Below are 14,104 nucleotides of genomic sequence, written 5' to 3' on the forward strand. Positions count from 1 at the left end.
TCTTCACTATCCTCTATCCGGGCTCCATGATCTTCTGCCTCCTCCCCCTTCGCTCTCCTCTCCTCACCTGGCCCTCAAACCGAGGCACCTAAATCAAATATGTAAACCATATGTGGCCACAGTAGCTTTATCAGCATAAAGTACACCCATAATTAAACACTTTGGTCTTTGAGTGTCCATCACAACCCTAATGTGGTAAAGAGTGGAACACATGAGCCAGGTTACACTCAGTCTCAGATTCTCGGACAGCTCATGTCTTATGGCACAAACACAATATAACGCTGCAGGCCAGGATGTTCGTCACATTGTGGATATGACTATCGGTGCGATGTGAAGTGAAATCAAACATGTGGGAAGAAAACATAGGCTAAACTTGGGCCTCTACAGCGCCATCTTTGTTCCCTGTTTCCAAAGTGTTTGTATGTATGTATGCAGGTTTTTTTTTAAATCCCACCTTTTCTGTGGAAGAGGGGGCACTCATATTTCTGGTTTTAACTGAGGCCCCTGGTGCGTACATCACCTAAAAAGGAATTCTAACTACCAACAGACTGTCAGATTTTCATGTGTCTTAGGCTAGTGGCTGCTTATTTGTCCTGGAGCTGCTACCCTCAACCAGAGAGCAGGCTATAGAGGTTCTTTTTTCATTTAAAAATTTTATTTTACCAATCCAGTGCTGACTCATGACATTACTGAGGCAATTTATCTAACCATACGCAGCTCCATGAACAAGGGTGGTTGTCCTTTTCAGTTTGAAGTGGGACTGTGTGATTTTGATTCAACATTGATGGTGAGAGTTGGTCCATGTTCCTTTTTCATCAAAAAGGGTGGATAAATTCCAGTTCTTACTTTCATTGAACTTGTGTCTGCAAGAGTTAGCTGTAAGCCGCAGAAGAGTCTTTTCCTTTTACTAGAATTTTAGGGGGAAATTACAAATGTGTGACCACTACCTTCTCCTGCCAAGGGATGGGAGGAAGACCTGAGGAAGTGGCTTCAGATAGCAGTAATGACCTAAGTTATCTTAGCGTTAAACAGAATGTTACAGTTCAGGTTCAGGGACAAGTCACCTGAAGCAAAACTAAATTTGTGGCTTGAACATCAGTCACTTTCAGAATTCTCGCAAGGCATCATAACAGTCCAGAGGGGCTCAAGCACTGTAGTCATTTCAGACGTGGAAAAACTGGTGAAACTTTTTAATATGACAAACTCAAAGATGGAAATTATGAAATGTTGAATTTTGATTCTTTGTTGATTCAGCATTATTTTCCCCTGATTGCAATCCAGTACTGTGACTTTGACAGAACGGGATCTGAGCTAGCTAGTAACGTGTCCATTTTGCAAAGGCTGATAATGTTGCACTATATGTATTTTTAAACTGATGAGTCTACTGCCTCAGTGCCAACATGCAGTGTGGTTACACAGTTATCGTAGGCCTCACTACTCAAATCAGTTCAAACAATGCACTATAATTATTTAATCGTTTTTGTCGTCAATCTGATAAAATCTTAGCTGTGGTCTGAGTATGTAATTTTAATTTCAGGGTGAAGGCATTGCACGCCCAGGATGCAGACTGAAAGATGCATCACATCTTTTGTCCCACACAGTATTAAGCTGCCAAACAAGCTCTGACCACCATGGTCTGAATCTGACACTTTTGGATTTGCTCTTGCCAAATATTGCACCTGATATCATTACCAAATTACGCTTTTTATAATGATTTTGTGTTTATGTTATATGGTGTGCTGTCATGTCACATGTGGTTGATGTTGTTTTTTCTTTTCTATTTTTTAATGTCATGCTCTCTGTGTAAAGCAAATCCCCTCAGGGGCATAAAGGTTTGAATTCATTCATTCAGGAGAACATGTAAACTCCACACAGAAAGGCCATGTTATGAAGTATATTTGCTGATGTAAAATTGACAAAAAAAATCTGTTTGTGTAGGAATTTACAAAGGAACGTGAGGATATAAAGTATTTGGTTCAGAATCAGTGTGAAAACGATGTACTATTTAACATTAGTCACATATTTTTGCCTGCTCACATTTTGATCGAAATGTGATTAAACCGGAAGTTGTAAGAACGTACATGTCTAATTCAACTCCACTGTCTGTAATGTCTCTAGGTATTAGCCAGTCATCATCTGAGACTGCTTCCACAAAACAAGAAAAAAAAAAAAAAGTGTTTATGTACCCACAGTTGAGTTGTTATCACGGGTGTAATAGGGTTCTTACTCCATTTGACACACACAGACACACAATAAGACACACAGGGGGGAAACAAAGCTGCAGGTGGTGCTTGTTAGAAACAGAAACGGAAAAACGCAGGACACTGCAGGGTCACAGACACATACACACAAACCTTTGAACAAAGTCATTCTCACATACACACACACAGAGAACAACCCAGCTTGGGATGAATAAAGTATCTATCCATCTATCTATCTATCTATCTATCTATCTATCTAGAGACAGGGAACTACCAAGAGGTATAGAACTCCTGCGTAACCTTGATGGTGACACATATTACCCACTGATTTAGCATTATTCACTCTATATATAGCATACATTTCTTAGTTATACTTAATATATGTGTACCTTGCAAAAAAAACATTAAAAGTTAAAAAAAAAGGTAAAATATGTTCCAAAACTAAACAAAATGATAAATGGATTGCATTTATATAGCAAGTTTTTAAATCTAAATGATACCTCAAAGCGCTTTACACTGTAATGCTGCGTTCACACCAGACAGCATCGCGTGACGCAAATATTTTGCTCATGTTACAATATTTAAATTCGAGAGAGTGAAGCTTCACACGGAATTCTGGACTTTGTATGTAATCTCATTGTGCGAGAAATTCGCTTCACGTTTGGTATGAACGCAGCATATGTCACATTCACCCATTCATTACATTGCCTCTATACGCACCGCTTTTCTATCAGTGTCTTGCCCAATATAAGATAATTAGTAATGTACTTACAGTGTGTTTGAGTCAGTAAGGGGTTTGTAAGCATATACTGTAACAGGAGAGAAAGCCAAACATAAATGTTTCAAGCTTGGATTAACTTTTTCTTATTTAAATAATTTTCCTTGCACATTAGCCCTATTCATCCTGACATTTCCAAAAAAACAAAACATGTAAGAGTTTAACTCCCCAATTCACTCTATAAAGTAACCTGAATTGAACAATTCTGGGACTTAAGATTGGCCTTTGTTCTGTTTGAGGATCTTGGTGCATTCTTTTTTTGAAACTTGGTTCAAAGATTTCACCCAGACCAACTGCACCAAGGGCAAATGTTTTGACAACTGATTCTGCACTAAAGTGTAATATCACAATGCCCCCCTGACGTTCGCCAAATAGCATTTTAAGATAAAGTGCCCCTGTTTGAGGCCTTTTCACCTCAGCATGAACCTCCAATAAAACAGTTTGACTGCACAAACATTTGTGACAGAGCCATGAGCAGACTGAAGGAATGGAAAAAGTAAAAAAAAACAACTTCCTAGGGTGTGAATGTTCCTTCAGAGGTAAGTTGAGCTGTCAAGTAATGGATTAGGTGAGGGTACAGATAAGAAGTGCTCGATAGGAAACCAGAGAGAGGCTCATTCTGTGGGGAATTACAAATGTGCACAGTGTCTCAAACTGAACACAGCGGTGAAACAAGAGCTGTTGAATTCTACAGAAAGATACCAAATGTTCTGTAGAGCAGTTATAACATGGGGAACCATCTGTCTCTATCAAATTAAAACAGTTAAAAATGCACCCTGATCACGTTTCATAGCTGAACTACAAATATAACACCAACATATTTAGTTGTCTTTGACCACTTGGTGTCTGGTCACTGGAATAATCAGGAGGGTGGAAAAGACAGTTTAGATGCTTTAAAGGTGACATATTATGCTCATATTAATGTTCATACTTTTAATTTGGGTTACCACTCGAAAAAGTATATATGCTCTAATGTTCAGAAAAGGCATCAGTGTCCTCACACTGCCCATTCCTGCAGCTCCTCTTCACCCACTGTCTAAAATGCCACATATATCACAAATATCACATCTAGTGTAGAAAGCATATAATTCAGCCCAACAACATATAATATTCATTATAACTGCCCTAAAATATATCAAAATAGAAAGAACTGAAGGAATAATTTTAACCAGCCAAACTGAAGAGGATGAATCAACCTTTACATGTTAAGTTAAACTGACTTGTTTTGTCAATGCTGCATACTTTTTTTTTAACATCAGAGAAATTCAGGAGGCTTTTCTTATTCTAAGCATATCAGCGTTCTCACAAATCAAGTTCACCTTGGTCACCAAGTTCACCTTTTCCGGCTTTTCGGCCCTGAACTGCAGTTGTGAGTGCACTCGTTTCTTTAGACTGATTTAGCCTGACTCATGGCTGTTGACAAGCATTGGCAATCTGGACTCCTCTGCTGTTTAAGAGCTGCAACAGGAACTTTCCTGTAGAGCAGCAGACACAATTCACAACCTCCTAACACAGTTATGCTGCAACACTGGACACTTCCCCACTTGCTGTTATAACTCACTAAGTGTAGTCTTTAAATTGAGCTTCTAATAACATAAACTAAAACCGGAGCAGGGATTATGTTTGTTACTATGTGCTATTCTTGATCCAATTATGCATTTAAAAAGTAGAAAGTGGAGGGGACATGTCCCCAGCATCCCTGATGTCAATGACATCTATGTGTGGAGGTTTTTTGAGATTGATTTGTTGGCAAATACATTTCTTCACAACAGACAGAGGACTGTTGATTTCTTGAAGACCCTGGTTGCTTGAATGCGACGCTTAGAAATTCAAATGAGTTAGGACAAAGTAAGGTTCAATAAATGTATATGCTGGCCATTTAGCTTGCCATTATAACTGTACACAGTAATAAACTCACAGTCTACAGTATGGACTTTAAAAGCCAGGCAGTTAAGGCATGATGACTCTTATTATACTGTGTCATGGAAAATTCTCCTGGAGTCCCCTGGGGGGGAAAAAACGCCTTGTGGTGCCTTGTGAGAGCCAGAGTTACATTTTGTTGTTATTTTACTAGCCATGCTTATGTCTGATACAGTCTAGAGTTTAGAAAATGAACTTAGTTCCCTTCACAGTTTCTCAAAAAATGAAACAGGCAAAAAAAAGTTATTGTACGGTTATTGTAAGCTGCATTTATTTTGAGAAAAGAATTGAACACTATCAGACTGCAGATAAAGAGTGCAAAAGCAACTCATAAGTTGTCTGCTGTTTCACCGGATTTTTTTTTTTAATTATGTCATTTTGCATTTGACTTTTGAGGTTGTTTTAATGACCCTCAATCTCAATATCCAAGACGTGTAACGTGCTTCAAAGGGCATTTTAATGATTCATTCAGTTTGTCTTCATCCAAAAATATAGTCTGGGTCGGCATCGCCTCAAGGTGTAATATATTTCACTGTGCTTCCTTCTGACAGATAATTGCCATGTAGTGAATGATGAATGAATCATTAAGATTCAAAGACAGTTTAAAGATATCACCTTATATTTTCTGATATCTTTCAGCTTAGTCCAGTACAAAAATATAATATACTATCATCTATCTGTTTATCTATCCATCTATCTGTCTATCTATCTCGTTATCTATCTGTCTATCTATCTATCTATCTATCTGTCTATCTATCTCGTTATCCATCTATCTATCTATCTATCTATCTATCTATCTATCTATCTATCTCTTTATCTATCCATCTATCTATCTGTCTGTCTATCTATCTATATATCTATATCTTTATCTATCTATCCATCTATCTATCTCTTTATCTATCTATCTATCTATCTATCTACCCATCTATCCGTCTGTCTGTCTATCTATCTATCTAACTATCTGTCTATCTGTCTGTCTATCTATCTCTTTATCTATCTATGTAGCTATCTCTTTATCTATCTTTCTCTTTATCTATCCATCTATCTGTCTGTCTATCTATCTATATATCTATATCTTTATCTATCTATCCATCTATCTATCTTTTTATCTATATACTATCCATTTATCTGTCTGTCTGTTTATCTATCTATCTATCTATCTATCTATCTATCTATCGCTTTATCTATCTATCTATCTATCTATCTATCGCTTTATCTATCTATCTATCTATCTATCTATCGTTTTATCTATCGTTTTATCTATCTATCTATCGATATATCTCTCTGTCTGTCTGTCTATCTCTTTATCTATCTATCTATCTATCTATCTATCTGTCTGTCTGTCTATCTCTCTGTCTGTCTATCAATCTGTCTATCTATCTTTCTATCTGTCTGTCCGTCGGTCTGTCTGTCTGTCTGTCTATCTATCTTTCTGTCTGTGTATCTATCTATATATATATATATATCTTTATCTATATATCTATCTATCCATTTATATATGTCTTTATCTATATATATATATATCTTTCCATATGTCTGTCTGTCTGTCTATCAATTTATCTGTCTTTCTGTCTGTCTATCAATCTATCTATCTATCTATCTATCTATCTATCTATCCTTCTGACATTCTCACAAAGTATCTGCCACATGTGCGCTATCGGGAAAACATAAATCGATCTTTCCTTTTCATTTTAGTGAACTCAATGTGTTTTGGTGCATGTTGTTCAGGAGGCAGGAATAGACCATTTTCAGATTCCTGCAATTCTCCCACAGACCCTTAGTGTTCAATACACACACACACACACACACACACACACACACACACCGCGGCCCTCAAAGCTAACCATACAACTGTTTAAATCAAGGCTTTGATTCCACAGGGGCCTGTCTCCAATGCATCAGCTCTCCCTCTCTTTTGTCATGTGCTTCTCTCTCTCTCTCTTCCTCTCGCATACACACTAACACACACAAACAATGGGCAGCCATGATTGCTCAAGCATCATTCAGCACTTTTTAATTGCAGGGCTTTCTCATTGTGTGAAAGGGGGTGAGGGTGGAATGTAAAAGACTGAAAGTCAAGGACGACGCATGTTTCACCTCTGAAAACGAAGCTTGTGAGAAAAGGCTCTTCCACCTATATATTTCAAGGACCACGGAGCGTTTAGATAAAAAAAAAAACCTAAGGTAACAGGTCAGGGGCTGTGCGGCAGTAGGATAAAAAGCACAGAAGAGTTTTTAATCATGTATTTGTTGAATAGTATGAATTAATTTCCTTCAGCAGGTAGGTGCTGTTGTCACCTGTGTCTGTCTGTCTGTCTGTCTGTCTGTCTGTCTGTCTGTCTGTCTGTGTGTGTGTGTGTGTGTGTGTGTGTGTGTGTGTGAGTCTGTTTGTTTTATTAAAGGATTACACAAAAAGCACCTAACTGATTGGAGTCATTGGGGAGGGACGAGGGAAGAATTTATTTTGGTGGGGCTTCGGATAAAAGGGAAAGATCAGGGTTTTTCTTCCCTTAATATCTCCATCTTCCAACACTTTTGCAATTTCTCAGGAAATCACGTCTGGTAAAAAAACAAACAACTGTCACATTTATGGTATCGACGTCTATGAGTTGGAACACATTGGTGCAATGTGTCAGACAACTACTGTTTTTCTTTTGAGTGTTTGGCACCAACTAACTTCTCGTTAGGGTGAAGCTACGCTGTGGTGTTGTGGGAACCCGTGGCTTTGCTATTTCCTTGGTCATCGGCAGTTTTATTTACAAAATCAAAATGCCGACACCTTCCTTGTGTCGGGAGTTCTGCAAGGAAAACTCTCAGAATCATTCTGAGTTTTCGTCTGATGTTTTCTACTTCAAGCATTCCTACATCAAGTTGTGGTAGAAACACTCCAGAGCATCATCAGAGGATTCTCTAATCTTCTCAACAGCCTGTAAGCACTTGTTTTGAATGTTAATATAGCCAGTCACACAGTACTGCTGTTGTCATTAACCTGTATTTAAGCTGATTTAGCTGAGTGACTTTGCAATTATCATCAGTACAAATTGTGATTTTAATGACTGCAGCAGCACAGGACCGTGTACTGCAGTTACTGGGGTGTATTAACAAACAATACAAACAAATAAGTTTCATAACTTATTTTGTAACTATCACAGCGACATGTTGGATGGCTTGAATTGATGCAGACACTTGAAATATGCAAGCATTAATTGATGTATTTATCAGACTTCTGGAAACTGACACAGAGAACCGAGTCAGTTTCCTCATCAGGGCGACTGACGACTCTCCACCCGCAGCCTCCAACAGTGGTTTGGGACAGAACGGGCCTGTGATCTCCTCAGTGGGACGATCAATACCTCCCGTCAGCACACGCTGGCAGGGGGGTGGCGGTTAGAGCACAAGAGGGTTCGTGGGTAATTCAACGTCACGCCTACTGAAAGACCAAGGGCTTAGGGGCAAGGAGCTGCACAAGGCAATCAGGGAGCTCTCTGAGGAAGCGCAGAAGGCGAGCTTCTGGGTGTGGCTGAGAAGACGGGATAGAATATGGGGAACCAGCAGCGCCTGAGAAATGTTAGCTGCTAAACTTCCACGAAGGGTGGCTCCCAGCTGACGACCCCGCAGCTAACCAGGCACCGGTGGAGGCGCGGCAGGTCCGGAGCCATGCGGGTCTTACCGCCTTCCTGTTCTATTTAAAATCTACGTGAAAATATAGGACATTGAATATACCGTACAATTATTTTGAAAAAAAGTCACTTGTACAAAGAACCTACCATATTACAAATTATATTTATTTACATATTTAACATTCACTGGCGTCTATATACTTCAAGTCCACAATTGTACCACATTTTGGTTTTACAGTCCAATTAATTGCCATGCCGAAATGTTTCAGGAATTTCCTGTTGTTGTTTTATTTGTAAGCGCCGTTATTTTTAATCTGACTGGAGGAGGGGAGGGACGGCAATATGATGCTCATGCAAAGTCCCCAACCACACATCAGCTAAAGTGCTCAAGATGATGCCACGACGCATCAGCAGATCTTGGAAAGTTTGGCTTGCCTCTCCTCGTTATTACAAACCCTCAGAGAACACGCCGCTCCAGTCCTATAGCTGAACAACGCAGGCTCCCCAGCCGCTGCAGAATACAGTTTGAAATTGTATTGATCTCTTCTAAATCACGACATGGTTGGGCTCCGTTTGTATCGCAGAACTTTGAACCCCTTTGTCTGCTCCGAGACCCCTGAGAACGGAAAATCATATGTTATTAAAAGTCCCACGATCCAGGAGTAAAAAAAAGGGGGTATCATGCTTTTATGGTCTTTGCTCCTACGCTGTGGAACAAACTCCCCCGTCAACACCGGATCAGCAGAATCAGTGCCTTAGTTTAAAGAGCTGTTAAAAACTCACCTGTATAGACTTTGACATTTTCAGTGTTGTTCTTCTGCTTTTTTTTTCGATGATTTGGTTTTCTACAATTTGCTATCTTTGCACTTATGTTTTATTTTGTGAAGCACCTTGTAACTCTGGTTTTCAAAGACACTAATAGAAGTAAAGTTTAATAATATATCGGTTTAATATTAAGCCTAACAATCCCCTTTCCCCCCATTACAACTAGGATTTTAATTCTTTCTCAGTTGTTTTTTTTGGCTGCCTCTCCCTCTACTTCCACCTAATTTTTTTGAATTGTGTGTGTAAATTATATAGATACTTGATAAATGTCAAGCACTGAGCTCCATTGATGTGGCTGTGTGCAGCATTTAAAGCATTCAAGTCAGGTCAAGTCAAGTCAACTTTATTGTCAATTCCTGCAATATGTTCCAGACATACAGAAGAATTGGAAATCCATTTATCTCGGACCCACGGTGCAATAGTACAAAAAATAAGAAGAGTAACATATACAATAAATGCATTCTAAATAGTGCTAAATAGATATAAACCACACGGAATATAAAAACTGAAGAAATTGAAAATGTGCACCTCCATAACTGACCAATTTGTGTAATACATATTAAATAAAATATTGATGTTGCACTTTTTAGTGCACAGAATTACTGGGTTTGGTGTCTATGCGTAATGTGTTTGCTCTCTCTATAAAACACACCTCTAATAACCCAGTGCTTTTTCAACATGTCTTGTCAAAAGTCATAACAATGGGGCCTGTACTGCAGAGCTGGGTTTGTGGTCTGCAAGGTAACTTCAGGAGCAATGAAATCTAAACCCTCGGATGAATATGCAGGAACATTTCCGTCTAGGGTGGCCAGATCCCAACAAACCAAATGTGGGGCAAATCATATTTTTGTGTTGGACAATGTGGGACACCATGTTGCGCCTTTGAAACATCATACATTTATTCCGTCTTTTGTATTATCAAAATCTACTGAACCACATGCAGAAGTAGAACCATGTTTATCAAACAGAAAGCATCATTCACTTTTAATCCTCCTGATCAAATCACTGAATTTCAATAGAAATTAGACACCAAAAATACAAATCAAAATCGACCAGGAGGTAACAAAAAAATCTAATTCAAACGGGTCTCCACGGAGGCAGGTATATTTTTATATTTTTTGCAATATCATTGGAAACATGGCCGGCGCTCACTCACTACCACAGTCTGCTGACCTGTCTGATTGGGAGTGCTACACAGTGTGGTAAACGCTAGTTATTTCAGCTGCTGTTACCTTATCTGACAATCATCTCTGGGTTTCAAAAGGAATGCATCCATAGATTGGGACATCTCTTTTTGAGCGACACTCTTGTGCGCTTCACATGCACTGTGTCGCTTCACATCATACTCTCCTACGTGAGTAACTGAAGAACTACTCTGGCATAAAAGGCAAAAAACTCTTTGAGAGTCCCCTTCCACTGCCTTAACCCAGTTGTAAGGACTTTCCCAGTCTTTGTTGTAGCTGCATTTCCTTTTCTTGGCCGTATTTTCAATTTTATTTTCCCGTCATCTGCATACTTTATGACTTGTGGCTGCGAAGGCGGTGAAGCGCGGCGCTAACCTGCGCAGTTCAAGTGGGCACATAACGTGTGCGTGATTTGATTGACATCAATACACAGCCCCTGAATGACAGCTTTCCCTGCTTTCTCTACAGCCATTGGGTAAAAGCCGAATTTAGACAAGCGTCTGTGAGAAGCGTCTGCCAATCAAAATGCGGGACATGGTCTCAGTTTGTGGGACGTGGGAAAAGGGATAAAAAGGCTGTGCAGTCCCGCATAAAGGGGGACACCTGGTCACCCTATTTCCGTCAGACCGAGCTCTGCAGACAATAACTACTTCTCTCCTGTCTGCTATGGCAACAGAAACAGTCCAACATTACTCAACTTTCTTTTTTTTCAAAAAAGCTTTGAATTGAGTGTTTCTTGTGACTAATGAAATTAAGTATTTCATTTCCAGATCAATGATGCTTGTTGTAAATTACTTGATAAAGGTAGATCATGTGTGTGTGTGTGTGTGTGTGTGTGTGTGTGTGTGTGTGGACTTTCTGTCCATCCAACTGATTATTGTGGCACACTGTGTTTCTGTGTGTCAGCCTGTGTGGGTTACGCATTGCTACGTCTGCCTCTATCTGACTTGTTGTGACACATGTCCATGTGGATGTGTGTGTTTTAGCATGTGTGTGTGTGTGTGCCTTTGTCTGTTTTTTTTCTACTGGGTGTTAATTTATGAAGTCTGCGATAAATTCGTCTCAATGTGCCAACTCCCCCAACTAGAGGATTGATAATTAAATTTCATGGACACAACAATGACGCCTACAGACACAGCAGGAGAGAATTAGCTGGAAGAAGAGGACAAAGTAAAGAAAATAAGGGAAAGAAAGATAAATATGGAGAGAGTGCATATAATGGGCAAGTAAAAGAGACCAAGAGTTCAGTTGGGTGAGATAAAAACAGACAGGAGACGCAGCTGAGGAGAAAGATCTTGGGTTTAAAATGCCTGGAGACAGTTTGCGGTGAATAAAAAAATCTCTTTATGGCCCACTGAGCAATTTTGTGGATTTATCCCCTTACAAAGGTCAATGCCGGTTTGGAGCACTACCAAAACAACAACAACAGAGCGAAAAACAAGGGGGCTCTCAAGCTGTAAATGGCATGACCAGTAAACAAATATGACAACAATGACAGCCGCTCAACAGAAGGCTCCGTAATCTCCCGAAAGCTCCTGAAAAATGAGCCGAAAGCAAATGAACTTCAACTGTTGGAAATTAAAAATGAAAAAGTCCCAAAACACAAGCTTCAGCCGCTGATGCAAATGGAGGCAAATGCCTCAACAGGAGATACACAGGGCTAATGGCAGCGTGTGGATGTTTTACTCGTAGATTTGCATAACGTGGCGCTGTGTGGTGTAGGAGTGTATCACCAGAGTTTGCATTTGTAACCGGCATTCCCGCTGAGGTATGGAAAGTTTGGTAAGGGTTTCATAGGAAGAGCATTGCCAGTCTACAACATGAACCTGTATTTATTTAGTCCTCTGGATGACGTGACGCGATGCAGCACTTGTTCATGCACATTCCCATCTGATGCCCCTATCAACAGGATTATATCATCCGTCTTCAAAAACGAATCACCGTCATAAAAAACAAACAAAGGTGTTTTATGATGTTCGTATGATGATTCTTCGCCATGGTCGTCCACTGTCCCCAATCCTGTTTGTGATCTTCGGCGACAGGATTTCAAGGCCGTGGGACGAATAGTGTCTGCTTCGGGAACCTCAGGATTGCGTAGTTATTTGTGGATGATGTGGTTCTGCTGGCAACATCGCACCATGACCTCCAATGCGAAAATGGTGGATTGCTCTCTCCGGGTTGGGGGCGAGTTGCTGTCCCAAGTGAAGGAGTTTCCAGCTTTTCCATTTACCGGTCGATCTACGTTCCAGCCCTCACCTCATGAGCTCTTGGTAGTGGCTGAAAGAACGAGATTGTGAAGTGAGCTTCCTCCATTGAGTTGGTGGGCTCAGTCTTAGAGAAAGAGTTTAGGAGCCCGGACATTCGGAGGGAGCTCGGAGGAGAACCGCTGCTCCTTTGCGTTGAAAGGGGTCAGTTGAGGTGGTTCGGGCATCTGGTTAGGATGCCTCCTTTGGAGGTTTACCGGGCACGTCCAACTAGGAGGAGACCTAGAGGTAAATCCAGAACTCGCTGGAGGGGCTACATGTCCCATCTGGCCTGGGAACACCTCGGGATCCCCCAGCGTGAGCTGGAAAGCGTGGGGAGAGGGATGTCTGGAACACCCTGCTTAGCCAGCTGCCTCTGCGAACTAATCCGGGATAAGCGGAAGAAGATGCATGGATGGATGATGTGACGATGCTATGGTTAACATTTGGTTTAGAAAATACAACCTAGCTAGCCTTGGGGTGACATTATTGTTTTGAGCTTAAGTATTATATGTTGGGTGACCAGACCTCCCGAAAAAACTAAACGAAATGATGGCCTAATAAAATAGTTTTTTGTTAAGGATTTTATGGTTAATGATTTACACACTGTTATAACACAGTCATTGTTACCCTTTATCATTTTCATGAGGAATGCTACTGCTCTGAAGAAGTAGCGCCGCTCAGGGGGGCATATTTAAACCTCCTGTTTGTGAACAGAGCGTAGACTGAAACTCTCGGCAGGCAACTCACCACCAACATGGAATATTGCAAAATACTAATGTCCTTTACATTTAGCATGGAGGAAAAGGGAAATCCTAACTTTTTGGTTTACACGTCTAAATTCAAACATTTAAATGAGCTCTGCGTTGTCACAGGAAATCAGTGTCACTGAAATGAATGATTTAATATGTTTGGTTATTTAATTAAAAATTGTTTTACTGACTCATCTGTGGTAATGCTGACGAATTTTTCAAACTACTGATGACGGAAGAAGAAAATTAATAATGAAATTTTCCTTTTTAATTGTTATAATTTTAACTGAATACTGACATATTATTATTCAAATTGGTTTAATAATCTTTGATTTTTCTTTAAGAGTGGGCTGTGAAGAGTTTTCACTACTTAAATGACAAGAAAAAAAAATATCAGAACAATTAGCTATCCCTGTATCAGCCCTGTCATATAAAAGGCTAAATATTGATGTGAGATAGGTTGGATTTCAGATGGTGCAGATCATTTTTCAAGGGCTGAACAACCTCTTGTCAACCTGTCGGGGAAGCCATGAGGGGAGGGGAGGTGAAAAGAAGAGAGAATACTGATCAGAGAACAGGTC

This window comes from Scophthalmus maximus, chromosome 15, assembly GCF_022379125.1.
Source record: "Scophthalmus maximus strain ysfricsl-2021 chromosome 15, ASM2237912v1, whole genome shotgun sequence".
Classification (NCBI taxonomy): domain Eukaryota; kingdom Metazoa; phylum Chordata; class Actinopteri; order Pleuronectiformes; family Scophthalmidae; genus Scophthalmus; species Scophthalmus maximus.